Consider the following 14,700-nt stretch of genomic DNA (forward strand, 5'->3'; position numbering starts at 1 on the left):
AAGGGAACATTTCATGTGAAGATGGGCTCGCTAAAGGACAGAAATGGTATGGACCTAACAGCAGCAGAAGATATTAAGAAGAGGTGGCAAGAATACACAGAAGAACTCTACAAAAAAGATGTTCATGACCCAGATAATCACGATGGTATGATCACTGACCTAGAGCCAGACATCCTGGAATGTGAAGTCAAGTGGGCATTAGAAAGCATCACTATGAACAAAGCTAGTGCAGGTGATGGAATTCCAGTTGAGCTATTCCAAATCCTGAAAGATGATGCTGTGAAAGTGCTGCACTCAATATGCCAGCAAATTTGGAAAACACAGCAGTGGCCACAGGACTGGAAAAGGTCAGTTTTCATTCCAATCTCAAAGAAAGGGAAAGCCAAAGGATGCTCAAACTACTGCACAATTGCACTCATCTCACATGCTAGTAAAGTAATGCTCAAAATTCTCCAAGCCAGGCTTCAGCAATACGTGAACTGTGAACTTCCAGATGTTCAAGCTGGTTTTAGAAAAGGCAGAGGAACCAGAGATCAAATTGCCAATATCCGCTGGATCATCAAAAAAGCAAGAGGGTTCCAGAAAAACATCTATTACTGCTTTATTGCCTATGTCAAAGCCTTTGACTGTGTGGATGACAATAAACTGTGGAAAATTCTGAGAGAGATGGGCATACCAGACCACCTGACCTGCCTCTTGAGAAACCTATATGCAGGTCAGGAAGCAACAGTTAGAACTGGACATGGAACAACAAACTGGTTCCAAATAAGAAAAGGAGTACATCAAGGCTGTATATTGTCACCCTGCTTATTTAACTTCTATGCAGGGTACATCATGAGAAATGCTGGGCTGGAAGAAGTACAAGCTGGAATCAAGATTGGTGGGAGAAATATCAATAACCTCAGATATGCAGATGACACCACCCTTATGGCAGAAAGTGAAGAGGAACTAAAAAGTCTCTTGATGAAAGTGAAAGTGGAGAGTGAAAAAGTTGGCTTAAAGCTCAACATTCAGAAAACGAAGATCATGGCATCTGGTCCCATCACGTCATGGGAAATAGATGGGGAAACAGTGTCAGACTTTATTTTTCTGGGCTCCAAAATCACTGCAGATGGTGACTGCAGCCATGAAATTAAAAGACGCTTACTCCTTGGAAGGAAAGTTATGACCAACCTAGATAGCATATTCAAAAGCAGAGATATTACTTTGCCAACAAAGGTACGTCTAGTCAAGGCTATGGTTTTTCCAGTGGTCATGTATGGATGTGAGAGTTGGACTGTGAAGAAAGCTGAGCACTGAAGAATTGATGCTTTTGAACTGTCGTGTTGGATAAGACCCTTGAGAGTCCCTTGGACTGCAAGGAGATCCAACCAGTCCATTCTGAAGGAGATCAGCCCTGGGATTTCTTTGGAAGGAATGATGCTAAAGCTGAAACTCCAGTACTTTGGCCACCTCATGCGAAGAGTTGACTCATTGGAAAAGATTCTGAAGCTGGGAGGGATTGGGGGCAGGAGGAGAAGGGGACGACAGAGGATGAGATGGCTGGATGGCATCACTGACTCAGTGGATGTGAGTCTGAGTGAAGTCCGGGAGTTGGTGACGGACAGGGAGGCCTGGCATGCTGCGATTCATGGGGTCTCAAAGAGTCGGACACAACTGAGCAACTGAACTGAACTGATTACCTTGCAAAAAAAAGGCCCTATTTTTAAAGCAAATTTCATATATATATATATTTTTTATAGTTTTTGTGACTTTTTTTTTAATATTGTATTTTTGAGAATCTAACCTCTACTCTTGGAGAAGGCAATGTGTCTATAGACTGGCTGCCCAAAGTCACACCAAACCCACTAACCTCTCAAAACTCATTATTGGACACTTCATTGCACTCAAGAGAGAAGAAATCCAGTTCCACCCACCAGAACACCAACACAAGCTTCCCTAACCAGGAAACATTGACAAGCCACCTGTGCAACCCCACTCACAGCAAGGAACCCCCACAATAAAGAGGAGCCACAAACTGCCAGAATACAAAAGGCCACCCCAAACACAGCAATGTAAACAAGATGAAAAGGCAGAGAAATAGTCTCCCACTATTAGTCTCCCAGAAATAGTCTCCCACTCCCAGAAACAGTCTCCCACTAGGTAAAGGAACAGGATAAATGCCCACCAAACCAAACAAAAGAGGAAGAGATAGGAAATCTACCTGATAAAGAACTACAAATAATGATAGTGTAAATGATCCAAAACCTTGAAAACAAATTGGAGTTACAAATAAATACCTGTAGACAAGGATCAAGAAGATGCAAGAAAGGTTTAACAAGGACCTAGAAGAGATTAAAAAAGAGTCAATATATAATGAATAATGCAATAAATGAGATCAAAAACACTCTGGAGGGAACCAACAGTAGAATAACAGAGGCAGAAGATAGGATAAGTGAGGTAGAAGATAGAATGGTTTAAATAAATGAAACAGAGAGGAAAAAAGAAAAAAGAATTAAAAGAAATGAGGACAACCTCAGAGACCTCTGGGACAATTTTAAACACCCAAACATTCGAATCATAGGAGTCCCAGAAGAAGACAAAAAGAAAGACCATGAGAAAATACTTGAGGAGATAATAGTTGAAAACTTCCCTAAAATGGGGAAGGAAATAATCACCCAAGTCCAAGAAACCCAGAGAGTCCCAAACAGGATAAACCCAAGGCGAAACACCACAAGACATATAGTAATCAAATTAACAAAGATCAAACACAAAGAACAAATATTAAAAGCAGCGAGGGAAAAACAACAAATAACACACAAGGGGATTCCCATAAGGAATAGCTGATCTTTCAATAGAAACTCTTCAGGCCAGGAGGGAATGGTAGGACATACTTAAAGTGATGAAAGAAAATAACCTACAGCCCAGATTACTGTACCCAGCAAGGATCTCATTCAAATATGAAGGGGAAATCAAAAGCTTTACAGACAAGCAAAAACTGATAGAATTCAGCTACACCAAACCAGCTCCCCAACAAATGCTAAAGGATCTTCTCTAGATAGGAAACACAGAAAGGGTGTATAAACTCAAACTCAGAACAATAAAGTAAATGGCAACAGGATTATACGTATCAATAATTACCTTAAACGTAAATGGGTTGAATGCCCCAACCAAAAGACAAAGACTAGCTGAATGGATACAAAAACAAGACCCCTATATATGTTGTCTACAAGAGACCCACCTCAAAACAGGGGACACATACAGACTGAAAGTGAAGGGCTGAAAAAAGATATTCTATGCAAATAGAGACCAAAAGAAAGCAGGAGTAGCAATACTCATATCAGATAAAATAGACTTTAAAACAAAGACTGTGAAAAGAGACAAAGATGGTCACTACATAATGATCAAAGGATCAATCCAAGAAGAGGATATAACAATCATAAATATATATGCACCCAACATAGGAGCACCACAATATGTAAGACAAATGCTAACAAGTATGAAAGGGGAAATTAACAATAACACAATAATAGTGGGAGACTTTAATACCCCACTCACACCTATGGATAGATCAACCAAACAGAAAATTAACAAGAAAACACAAACTTTAAATGATACAATAGACCAGTTAGACCTATTTGATATCTATAGGGCATTTCACCCCAAAACAATGAACTTCACCTTTTTCTCAAGTGCACACAGAACCTTCTCCAGGATAGATCACATCCTGGGCCATAAATCTAGCCTTGGTAAATTCAAAAAAATTGAAATCATTCCAAGCATTTTTTCTGACCACAATGCAATAAGATTAGATCTCAATTACAGGAGAAAAACTATTAAAAATCCCAACATATGGAGGCTGAACAATACGCTGCTAAATAACCAACAAATCACAGAAGAAATCAAAAAAGAAATTAAAATAAGCATAGAAACAAATGAAAATGAAAACACAACAACCCAAAACCTGTGGGACACTGTAAAAGCAGTGCTAAGGGGAAGGTTCATAGCAATACAGGCTTACCTCAAGAAACAAGAAAAACGTCAAATAAATAACCTAACTCTACACCTAAAGCAACTAAAAAAGGAAGAAATGAAGAACCCCAGGGTTAGTAGAAGGAAAGAAATCTTAAAAATTAGGGTAGAAATAAATGCAAAAGAAACAAAAGAGACCATAGCAAAAATCAACAAAGCTAAAAGCTGGTTCTTTGAGAAGATAAATAAAATTGACAAACCATTAGCCAGACTCATCGAGAAACAAAGGGAAAAAAATCAAATCAATAAAATTAGAAATAAAAATGGAGAGATCAACACAGAAATACAAAGGATCATAAGAGACTATTATCAGCAACTACATGCAAATAAAATGGACAACTTGGAAGAAATGGACAAATTCTTAGAAAAGTACAACTTTCCAAAACTGAACCAGGAAGAAATAGAAAATCTTAACAGACCCATCACAAGCACAGAAATTGAAACTGTAATCAGAAACTTCCAACAAACAAAAGCCCCGGACCAGACAGCTTCACAGCTGAATTCTACCAAAAATTTAGAGAAGAGGTAACACCTATCCTACTCAAACTCTCCCAGAAAATTGTAGAGGAAGATAAACTTCCAAACTCATTCTATGAGGCCACTATCACCCTAATACCAAAACCTGACAAAGATGCCACAAAAAAAGAAAACTACAGGCCAATATCACTGATGAACATAGATGCAAAAATCCTTAACAAAATTCTAGCAAACAGAATCCACAACATACTAAAAAGATTATACATCATGACCAAGTGGGCTTTATCCCAGGGATGCAAGGATTCTTCAATATCCACAAATCAATCAATGTAATACACCACATTAACAAATTGAAAAATAAAAACCATATGATTATCTCAATAGATGCAGAGAAAGCCTTTGACAAAATTCAACATCCATTTATGATAAAAACCCTCCAGAAAGCAGGAATAGAAAGAACATACCTCAACATAATAAAAACTATATATGACAAGCCCACAGAAAACATTATCCTCATGGTGAAAAATTGAAAGCATTTCCCCTAAAGTCAGGAACAAGACAAGGGTACCCACTCTCACCACTACTATTCAACATAGTTTTGGAAGTTTTGGCCACAGCAATCAGAGCAGAAAAAGAAATAAAAGGAATCCAAATTGGAAAAGAAGAAGTAAAACTCTCACTATTTGCAGATGACATGATCCTCTACATAGAAAACCCTAAAGATTCCACCAGAAAGTTACTAGAGCTAATCAATGAATATAGTAAAGTTGCAGGATATAAAATCAACACACAGAAATTCCTTGCATTCCTATACACTAACAATGAGAAAACAGAGAAATTAAGGAAACAATTCCATTCACCATTGCAATGAAAAGAATAAAATACTTAGGAATATATCTACCTAAAGAAACGAAAGACCTATATATAGAAAACTATAAACACTGGTGAAAGAAATCAAAGAGGGCACTAATAGATAGAGAAATATACTGTGTTCCTGGATCAGAAGAATCAATATAGTGAAAATGAGTATACTTCCCAAAGCAATCTATAGATTCAATGCAATCCCTATCAAACTACCAACTGTATTTTTTAGAGAACTAGAACAAATAATTTCACAATTTGTATGGAAATACAAAAAACCTCGAATAACCAAAGCAATCTTGAGAAAGAAGAATGGAACTGGAGGAATCAACCTGCCTGACTTCAGTCTATACTACGAAGCCACAGTCATCAAGACAGTCATCAAAGACAGAAGTATAAATCAAGGGAACAAAATAGAAAGCCTAAAGATAAATCCACACACCTATAGACACCTTATCTTTGAAAAAGGAGGCAAGAATATACAATGGAGAAAAGACAATCTATTTAACAAGTGGTGCTGGGAAAACTGGTCAACCCCTTGTAAAAGAATGAAACTAGAACCCTTTCTAACACCATACACAAAAATAAACTCAAAAGGGATTAAAGATCTAAACATAAGACCAGAAACTATTAAACTCCTAGAGGAAAACATAGGCAAAACACTCTCTGACATAAACCACAGCAGGATCCTCTATGACCCACCTCCCAGAATATTGGAAATAAAAGCAAAAATAAACAAATGGGACCTAATTAAAATTAAAAGCTTCTGCACAGCAAAAGAAACTATAAGCAAGGTAAAAAGACAGCCTTCAGAATGGGAGAAAATAATAGCAAACGAAGCACCAGAAAAAGAATTAATCTCAAAAATATACAAGCAACTCCTGCAGCTCAATTCCAGAAAAATAAATGACCCAATCAAAAAGTGGGCCAAAGGACTTAACAGACATTTCTCCAAAGAAGACATACAGATGGCTAACAAACATATGAAAAGATGCTCAACATCATTCATTATCAGAGAAATGCAAATCAAAACCACAATGAGGTACCATTTCATGCCAGTCAGAATGGCAGCTATCCAAAAGTCTACAAGCAATAAGTGCTGGAGAAGGTATACTAACGCAAATATATATGAAATTTAGAAAGATGGTAACAATAACCCTGTATGTGAGACAGCAAAAGAGACACAGATGTACAGAACAGTTTTTTTGGACTCTGTGGGAGAGGGTGAGGGCAGGATGATATGGGAGAATGGCATTGAAACATGTAAATTATCACATGTGAAACGAATCGCCAGTCCAGGTTTGATGCATGATACAGGGTGCTCAGGGCTGGTGCACTGGGATGACCCAGAGGGATGGGGTAGGGAAGGAGGTGGGAGGGGGGTTAAGGATGGGGAACACATGTACACCCATGGCAGATTCATGTCAATGTATGACAAAACCAATACAATATTGTAAAGTAAAAGTAAATAAATTAATAAAACTGAGATTAAAAAAAAAAGAATGTATACCCTTGGTTAAGAATCTAAGCTGCCTGGATTCAAATTGCAGCTTTACCATTTAAATATTCACCTGGGCAAATTATTTCAGCCATTTAAATCCAGTTTACTCATCTGTAGCATGAGCATCAGAGCAGTGTTCTCCTCATAGAGTCACAGGCAAAATTTTAAAAGTTCATCTGTGAAGAGATATTGACTTAGTTCCTGGACTGTGTTGGTTCTGTTCATGTCGTTGTGTGTTGAAGCATTTAAGCAATCAAAAAGAAATTTGGGAAGAAAGAATCATATTAGCTGAGCAGGAAGTTGTAAACCTGTCCTTTTCTTGCACGTCACAGACTTTTATCTCTGTGTTGCTTTCTAGAAAAGGAGGAAAGAAGCTGTTCCTGCCTTTCTGTAAGTGGATGTAGTTTATTTAACTTAATGAACTTGCCAGTGTGATTCTTGTTTGTTTGTTTTCCCTAGATTCAGCCAGGAAGAATAAGTCTTCTTAATTCTTGCCTGAAATGTTCTATAGAAGTTGTGTAGAACATTCTTCCTTAGAGCACAACGCCTGCGTGCATGCTTGGTTGCTCAGTCGTGTCTGACTCTTCATGACCCCATGAACTGTAGCCCATCAGGCTCCTCTGTCCATGGGATTTTCCAGGCAAGAATACTGGAGTGGGTTGCCATGTCCTCCTCCAGGGGATCTTCCTCATTCAGGGACTGAACCTGAGTCTCTTATGTCTCTTGCATTGGCAAGTGGGTTCTTTACCACTAGCGCCATCTGGGAAGCCCCTAATGCACAGTAGGCTTTCTGTCAAATATGCATGAAAATGAGATTTTTAATATCTTGATTTTATTATATACAAAATCAGTTTGATTTTTCAGTATATAACAAAACATTTCCAAACATAGAGGCTTAAAAATAATTATGTATTAGTTCAAAATTCTGTAAGTCAGCATTCAGGTTGGACTTGTTTAAGCGGTTTCTCCACTGGTCTTACCTAGGCTCACTCATGTGGTTGCTGTCGTTTATGTGGTGGACTAGCTGGGGGCCAGCTGGTGCTTGATGGCTCACTTGCATATCTGGTGGTTGGCTGGGGCAACAGAGTAGCTGGGTCACATGTCTCCAGTGTCCACCAGGCTACTCTGGGCTTTTTCACATGGTAGCTGGGTTCCAAAAACAGCAAGACAGAGGACAACTCCTGGTGAACAAGCATTTGTCAAGCCTCTGCTTATGCCATGCTTGCTACTGTCCTGTTGGCCAAAATAAATCATATGACCAAACCAAGATTCAAAGCATAGAGAGATAGACTCCATCTCTTGATGGTAAAAACTGCAAAATAATGTTGCCATTTTTTCCTTAGTATTGAATTATAATCCTCCTCAGGAAAAACTAAATCCACTTGATTGCAAATAGCATGGAACATAAAAATTGAACTATAAAGACTGAAATTCTTACCTCTAATTTTTGACTAAAGTGAAGAGACTCATATAAGATATGAGATAAGGATAGAGAGTGGAATCAGTCAATGGTTATGCATGTTGTACCTACCAAGCTAGGGTAGTATACATAATTTAATAGTAGAGGAAGAGGGCTTTGTTCGGTTCACATAAGTAATATTCCCTTCACTCAAGGATATTGTAGTCAGCTGATTTCAGAGATGCAGAAGGCCACACCACAAGGTAGTTTGTGATAACATTATGAGAATGACGCAGCTAAGAAGTATTGAAGTTCCGTGGAATGTGCATTTAAGGGGTAGAAAAACTCCTAGGAGGAGGAAGTAAGGCTTCAGTTCAGTTCAGTCACTCAGTTGTGTCCTACTCTTTGTGACCCCATGGACTGCAGCATGCCAGGCCTCCCCCTCCATCACCAACTCCCAGAGTTTACTCAAACTCATGTGCATTGAATCGGTGATGCCATCCAAATATCTCATCCTCTGTCATCTCCTTCTCCTTCCACCTTCAATCTTTCCCAGCATCAGGGTCTTTTCCAATGAGTCAGTTCTTTGCATCAGGTGGCCAAATTATTGGAGTTTCAGGTTCAGCATCAGTTCTACCAATGAATATTCAGGACTGATTTCCTTTAGGATGGACTGGTTGGATCTCCTTTCTGTCCAAGGGACAGTTTAAACATCACAGTTTAAAAGTATCAATTCTTTGGTGCTTAGCTCTCTTTATAGTCCAACTTTCGCAACCATATATGACTACTGGAAAAAACATAGCTTTGATTAGATGGACCTTTATTGGCAAAGTAATGTCTCTGCTTTTTAATATGCTGTCTAGGTTGGTCATAACTTTTCTTCCAAGGAACAAGCGTCTTTTAATTTCATGGCTGCAGTCATGCCAAGTGAGGCTTAAACAAAGCTAAAGATATGGTCGAATTTGCAAATAAAACAATAATGCTTTCCAAGTAATAACTGTCAAGAAATGGGTGCTAGCATGGGAATGAATTTTGCATATTGAAACAGTAAGGATCTCTAAAGGGCTGGAAGAGATGATACAGCAACTTGGATTTATAATACATAGTAGGTCAATTGCTTTCCATGCCTAAATTGAATCTAGCGCTGAAATTAAGGATTTCAGGTCTCTGAAGGCCAGATTTGTCTTCCTAAAATACTGTTCCCACCCCCATTCCTCTTTTGCTCATTGCAAATCTTTGATGGCTACCCTTGGTACATAAGAATGAGTTTGTACTGCAGAGCTTACTTAGCATTAAACGAACTCTTGCAATATGCCTCAAATCACATTTTCAGTCTTCTCTCTCACTCCTCCTCTATTACATTTTAAATTTTTCTCTGGATCTGTAGCCATTAAATATTGTATGAAATCTCTCTTTACCCAGCTTAAAAATTCTTAGGCTTTTTAGATTTTCAAACTTAATGTTGGGTTTTGAATAATAACAATAGTGAATTCTAGACCCTTACAAGCAGAATTTGAAATGAAATTACAAATGTCCTTTAAGAATAGTAATCACAGGAATCTCTACCATGTAGCTTTTAGTTTAAATTTCAAGTATTTTCCTAAAATATTTCTTTTACTACATAGGTTCTAGCAAAGGATGGTTACCATCAATCAATATTATTTCCCACTGAGTACCCAGCACTGTCAGGAGCTATTTTTAAATCCTATCTATCTCCTATTTGGGTCGTGAAGATCTTTTTTGTACAGTTCTTCTGTGTATTCTTGCCACCTCTTCTTAATATCTTCTGCTTCTGTTAGGTTCATACCATTTCTGTCCTTTATTGAGCCCATCTTTGCACGAAATGTTCCCTTGGTATGTCTAATTTTCTTGAAGAGATCTCTGCTGCTGCTAAGTCACTTCAGTAGTGTCCGACTCTGTGTGACCCCATAGACAGCAGCCCACCAGGCTCCCCCATCCCTGGGATTCTCCAGGCAAGAACACTGGAGTGGGTTGCCATTTCCTTCTCCAAAAGAGATCTCTAGTCTCTCTCATTCTGTTGTTTTCCTCTATTTCTTTGCATTGATCGCTGAGGAAGGCTTTCTTATCTCTCCTTGCTATTCTTTGGAACTCTGCATTCAGATGCTTATATCGTTCCTTTTCTCCTTGGCTTTTCGCTTCTCTTCTTTTCACAGCTATTTGTAAGGCCTCCTCAGACAGCCATTTTGCTTTTTTGCATTTCTTTTCCATGGGGATGGTCTTGATCCCTGTCTCCTGTACAATGTCACGAACCTCAGTCCATAGTTCATCAGGCACTCTGTCTATCAGATCTAGTCCCTTAAATCTATTTCTCACTTCCACTGTATAATCATAAGGGATTTGATTTAGGTCATACCTGAATGGTCTAGTGGTTTTCCCCACTTTCTTCAATTTAAGTCTGAATTTGGCAATAAGGAGTTCATGGTCTGAGCCACAGTCAGCTCCCGGTCTTGTTTTTGCTGCCTGTATAGAGCTTCTCCATCTTTGGCTGCAAAGAATACAATCAATCTGATTTCGGTGTTGGCCATCCAGTGATGTCCATGTATAGAGTCTTCTCTTGTGTTGTTGGAAGAGGGTGTTTGCTATGACCAGTGCATTATCTTGTCAAAACTCTATTCCGTACTCCATTCCGTACTCCAAGGCCAAATTTGCCTGTTACTCCAGGTGTTTCTTGAGTTCCTACTTCTGCATTCCAGTCCCCTATAATGAAAAGGACATCTTTTTTGGGTGTTAGTTCTAAAAGGTCTTGTAGGTCTTCATAGAACCATTCAACTTCAGCTTCTTCAGCATTACTGGTTGGGGCATAGGCTTGGAATACCATGGTATTAAATGGTTTGCCTTGGAAACGAACAGAGATCATTCTGTTATTTTTGAGATTGCATCCAAGTACTGCATCTCAGAGTCTTTTGTTGACCATGATGGCTACTCCATTTCTTCTAAGGGATTCCTGCCCGCAGCAGTAGATATAATGGTCATCTGAGTTAAATTCACCCATTCTAGTCCATTTTAGTTCACTGATTCCTAGAATGTCAACGTTCACTCTTGCCATCTCCTGTTTGACCACTTCCAATTTGCCTTGATTCATGGACATTCCAGCTTCCTATGCAATATTGCTCTTTACAGCATCGGACCTTGCTTCTATCACCAGTCACATCCACAACTGAGTATTGCTTTTGCTTTGGCTCCATCCCTTCATTCTTTCTGGAGTTATTTCTCCACTGATCTCCAGTAGTATATTGGGCACCTACTGACCTGGGGAGTTCCCCTTTCAGTATCCTATCATTTTGCCTTTTCATACTGTTACTCCTTGGAAGGAAAGTTATGACCAACCTAGATAGCATATTGAAAAGCAGAGACATTACTTCGCCGACAAAGGTCCGTCTAGTCAAGGCTATGGTTTTTCCAGTGGTCATGTATGGATGTGAGAGTTGGACTGTGAAGAAAGCTGAGCACTGAAGAATTGATGCTTTTGAACTGTCGTGTTGGAGAAGACTCTTGAGAGTCCCTTGGACTGCAAGGAGATCCAACCAGTCCATCCGAAAGGAGATCAGTCCTGGGTGTTCATTGGAAGGACTGATGCTGAAGCTGAAACTCCAATACTTTGGCCACCTCATGAGAAGAGTTGAATCATTGGAAAAGACCCTGATGCTGGGAGGGATTGGGGGCAGGAGAAGAAGGGTACGACAGAGGATGAGATGGCTGGATGGCATCACCAACTCGATAGACATGAGTTTGAGTGAAGTCCGGGAGTTGGTGATGGACAGGGAGGCCTGGCATGCTGTGATCCATGGGGTCGCAAAGAGTTGGACATGACTGAGCAACTGAACTGAACTGAACTGATCTCCTATTTGGCCTGGACTGTCTAAACCTTTTATTGCATTTTTTTTTTTTTTTAAGAAGAAGTGTATCTTTCACTGTTCCAGAGATATGCCCCATGAACCAAATATGAGTTTTGTGTACTTATCCTAGTATTTAGGCTGTGAGTGGCAGGACATATCTCCTTCACTATATACTTTCTAAATCAAGCAGTAAAGCAAAAGGAATTTTTTTTAATGTTCATATTTGTGAGATATTTGAAGATGGATAGTGTTCAATTTTAAAAAATAACAAAATCATCTTTACCCACAATGGAAAGCAGAGTTTGATAAAGCAGTTTCTCAAACTGTCTAGGAGTTTGGCAGTGAAATTTTTTTGGTGTAAAATCATTAAAATAATGTAATTTATTTTTGATGACTTCTCAAAATTCTTGAAAGGGATAGCTTTAATGTAATTTTAGATTCCTCACTATTTTTGACCAAAACACATCAGCACAAATCAAGAACCATCTTCTGGATTTCCCTGATGGTGCAGTGGATAAGAATCTGCCTGCTAATGCAGGGGACACAGATTCAATCCTTGATCCAGAAAGATCCCACATGCCATGCAGCAGCTAAGCCTGTGCACCACAACTACTGAGCCTGGGCTCTGGAGCCCAAGAGACACAACTAGTGACCCCAAGTGCTGCAACTATTGAAGCCCACACGCCTAGAGCCTGTACTCCACACCAAGAGAAGCCACCACGGTGAGAAGCCCCCACTTACTGCAACTAGCCCAAACAGAGCAACAAAGGCCCAGGATGGCCAGAAATTATTTTTTTTTTTAAGAACCATTTTCGGCCCAGGACGGGGCGGGGCCTCCCGAAAGGTCCTGCTCCTGTCTTCTTGAGAAGACTAAGGCTTAAAGGAGATTCTGGGTTTCTCTGGTAAGGTAGGACATCTGTCCCTATTAGGTAGAATACTGCCCGCCGCACCCCGAGGGTTCCCTCTGTGTAAAAGGCAGATGGTCTAGCCCAACGGCGGAGACTGCCGCGGGCTTCCCGCGAAGAAGCCTGTGGCGGGAAGGGCAGATGGCGCACACACGCGCAGAGGCTCAGCTTGGGGCGCGAGCCGCTGAGCCGCGTCTGAGATCATTGCTAGGGAAGAACTCTGGGTACCATAAGGAGCACAACGTATGTGATGATGGCTCAGATCTTAAGACCTCATCTGAGAAGTGCTTCAGTGATTCCTAATCGAATGAAAATGGGTCCATATCTTGGTGTCATAAGAACTAGAATGATGTCAACTCATAAATCCAAAAGGAATATAAGAGAATATTATGGGCTGCTGAATCTGGATGAAGGCTGTTCTGCAAGATGATGTCAGGGAATCTTTTCGTAAGCTTACCAAGCAATACCATCCAGACGGTGGCTCTAGTACTGCTGATTCTGCAACGTTTATAAGGATTGAAGAAGCTTACAGGAAGGTACTTTCCCACGTGATAGAACAGACAAATCCCAGACAGAGTAAAGTTGAAGACGCAGAAGAAGAAGAAGAAAAATTCAAATATAAAGCACCCCAACACCGGCATTACTTAAGTTTTGAGGGTATTTGTTTGGGGACTCCTAGTCAACGAGAGAAGCAGTACAGGCAGTTTAGAGCACACCGTGCAACTGAACAAGTGATGGAATACCAAAAGCAGAAACTGCAAAGCCAGTGTTTCACTGATAGTGTCACTGTTAAAGATGTAAGACACAGTAAGGAACAAAAGATAACTCAGGCAATAGAGCGTTTGGTGGAGGATCTCATTCAGGAATCAATGGCAAAAGGAGACTTTGACAATCTCAGCGGGAAAGGAAAAGCTCTGAAAAAATGTTCTGCTGTTCATATATTGATCCTATGACTCACAACCTGAACAGAATATTGATAGATAATGGATACCAACCAGAATGGATCCTAATGCAAAAGGAAATAAAGGATACCACTGAGCAACTCAGAGAGGCAATTTTAGTGTCGAGGAAAAAAACTTGGGAATCCAATGACATCAGCGGAACAGAAACAGTGGGACCAAGTTTGTGAGCAGTTTCAAGAAAACATCAAAAAGCTAAATAAGCGAATTAATGATTTTAATTTAATTGTTCCCCTCCTGACTAGGCAGAAGGTCCATTTTGATGCACAGAAAGAAATTGCCAGAACCCAGGAAATAAACACAACCCTTATAAAAAACAAAAGAAATCACAGATAAAAACCCAAATAACACTGATCCGGGAGAAGGAGAGAAAACACCTGGAGTTAAGACAGATTTCTTTAACTGGATGAATGTGTGGAAATTTATTAAAATATAACCATCTCAATGTTCACAGTACTGCCCCAAATAATTTTCAGTAATATTAACACCACGCATAGAAGCTGAGGTTTCTTTCTATAACACAAGAGTTTGAGAACTGTGCACCTCTGTGCTTTTCACAAAACAACCCACATCTCCAGTGATGTGTAAGTGAGTGAGAGAACTGTAAGAAACTGAGTCTGAGAAATATTCGACCAGCTTTGTTCTGAGGACATAGCAAGACAAGAGGAAACAATTTAATATTGACACTTGAGTTTATTAAAGCACAAAACTAGTCTAAGACTTTTGGGAC

At 39.6% G+C, this 14,700-nt stretch overlaps 1 pseudogene; it reads left to right on the top strand.

Moving 5' to 3' along the window:
* The window catches only part of LOC102411622, a 112,403-nt pseudogene extending 97,966 nt beyond the window's left edge, over positions 1-14,437 (top strand).
* The last annotated feature ends 263 nt before the right edge of the window (positions 14,438-14,700 follow it).

Source organism: Bubalus bubalis, chromosome 4, assembly GCF_019923935.1.
Source record: "Bubalus bubalis isolate 160015118507 breed Murrah chromosome 4, NDDB_SH_1, whole genome shotgun sequence".
Lineage (NCBI taxonomy): Eukaryota > Metazoa > Chordata > Mammalia > Artiodactyla > Bovidae > Bubalus > Bubalus bubalis.